At 35.1% G+C, this 2,424-nt stretch overlaps 1 pseudogene; it reads left to right on the top strand.

Annotated features, from left to right (window-relative positions):
* Positions 1-771, top strand: part of LOC108285797 — a 2,775-nt pseudogene extending 2,004 nt beyond the window's left edge.
* Positions 772-2,424: the final 1,653 nt, after the last annotated feature.

The following is a 2,424-nucleotide window of genomic DNA, read 5'->3' as shown; positions in this document are numbered from 1 at the left end:
AAAAAAAAAAAAAAAAAAAGAAAAAAGAAGCTGTATGAATGAATGCCAGGTCTGCAACAGTGTGTTTAACCAGTTCAAAGATCACCTGGTAATACACACTGGTATAAACTCAACCACTGTTCTCTATGTGACTTGTGGTTTATTCAAGAAAATAAATTAATGAGGCATCTCAGTGATACAATATTTCAGAGCATCTAGTATTGGAAGAAGTTATTTCAGTAGAAACACATGTGCAAACTGAACCTGTGACATCAATGACTATTATAGAACAAGTTGGGAAGGTGCATGTGCTACCATTGCTTCAGGTCCAGGTGGATTCAGCACAAGTGACTGTGGAACATGTCCATCCAGATCTTCTCCAGGACAGCCAGGTACATGGTTCACTTATAAGTGAGCATCCAGAGCAGGTCCTAATAAGTTATCTAGAAGTGGGTTGAATTCAGACTGAAGAAAGTACTGAAGTACATGTACAGAAGCTTCACATTGAATGGATAAATCAGATTATAGTGGAAATACAAACTGAACTTCTAGAAGCAGACTTGAATCACCCCATAAATCTATGAACCAAGCCTAGCCGAGCAGATGCTGCTGAAGCTGCCAGGGAAGATCACGAAGATGCTGAGGATTAGAAAGCAAGCCAACAGTGGATTCTGAAGCTGAAAAGCAGAGAATGAGGACAGAATAGCTATGCTGGTTTTTAGAATGAAATTACACATGAATATATTTTTAAATTTACTTGTTGAATTTTCGAATGACTTATGGGTAGTATGACTGTCCTTAGGCTAACAGAAGTGGACCAAAGTTAGGTTATTTGCTGTTGTGCTGAACTGTTTCTATTGAAACAAATTGATTCCCCTCTCCCTGCTTAATGCCACAGAGGAGGGATCTGTTTCATAAATTAAGGGGAGTTTTGAGAATTACATTTCTGAAAAGTTAAGTAGATTATATTCTTATTATAAACTTGCATTTGTATCTATTTTCATTATGGTAAAAGTTCTCCCTTTTCCCTTTCCCAGGTCATATTCTTCCTCAAATTTCTTCCATATTGTAAAACCAAACTTAAATAATTAGAACACAAGTTTATGTACTCTAATGCATGTTAGAAAATTAAATATATAGGAAACACAAGGCTGCATGATGAACAGTGTATTGTTACTGTGCAGTTAAATTTTGGCTTTCTTTAGTTGGAACAAATGTTCTTGTCTACCCCAGTAGTCACAGATACCATCTCTGCAACAGAGAGAGGGGTGGTGATAAAATTTTGAGAATGTTAAGAAAAAAAAATCCACACCCATGTTCCGTTTCAAAACCAGCTAAACTTCTATAAAGCATCTCTGGTTCTTTCAGTTTATGTTGTAAGGAGCAATACAGCCAATGGTATAATACTTTATATTTTTGCTTATAATGACAACCACGAGTTCTTTTTCACTCAAGTTAGGTTGAGAAATTTTATTTAGTGGCAGCTGAAAGTCCAATTTCAATTGGGAAAATTTATTTACTTCTGTGGTAAACTTTATTTTGATGAAAAGTTACACTATTATTTTACTACCAAATGAAAAAAAGATGAGCGTCATTTAAAAATTCATGTATTTAAAATAAAGTATGGGAAAAACATTTATATAATTATCAGGCTTGTTTTGAATGGAATTTTTTCCCCCAGTCTTTAATGTAAAGATCTTATGCTATAACTTTTAAAGCCATATAAACAAGAGTGCTAAACTGTGGACTTAAAAATAAAAACGTAAATATTTTTAATCAGTATTACCTGGAAATAAGGTCACACACACACACACACACACACACACACACACACACACAGAGAGAGAGAGAGAGAGAGAGAGAGAGAGAGAGAAAGAAATTAAAGATGACACAAATAAATGGGAAAAGATTCCATACTCATGGGTAGGAAAAATCTTTGTTTTTGAAACGCCATACTGCCCAAAGCAATTTATAACCGCAATGCTATTCCTATCAAACTACCATAGACATTCTTCATAGAAGTAGAAAAAATATTTTAAAATTTATATGGAACCTAAAAAGAGCTTGAGTAGCAAAGGCAATCCTAAGCAAAAAGAACAAAGCTGGAGGCATCACACTATCCGGCTTCAAACTATACCACGGGGGCTACAGTAACCAAAGGTACTGGCACAAGAATGGACACCTAGACCAATGGAACAGAGAACGCAGAAGTAAGTCCACAGACTGAAAACTATCTGATCTTTAACAATCCTTTCAAGGTCAAGCAAGGAGGAAAGAATTCTCTATACAATAAATGGTGCTGGGATAACTAACTAGCCATATGCAGAAAATTAAAACTGGAATCCTTCCTTCAAATATATACAAAAACTAACTCAAGATAGATTATACAAATTCAATGTGCAGAAATCACAAGGATTCCTATACACCAGTAACAGATGAACAGAG

The sequence above is a fragment of the Cebus imitator genome, unplaced genomic scaffold, assembly GCF_001604975.1.
Source record: "Cebus imitator isolate Cc_AM_T3 unplaced genomic scaffold, Cebus_imitator-1.0 Scaffold307, whole genome shotgun sequence".
Lineage (NCBI taxonomy): Eukaryota > Metazoa > Chordata > Mammalia > Primates > Cebidae > Cebus > Cebus imitator.
Note: the sequence above shows the minus strand (reverse complement) of the source record. Positions and strands in the feature narration are given on the sequence as shown.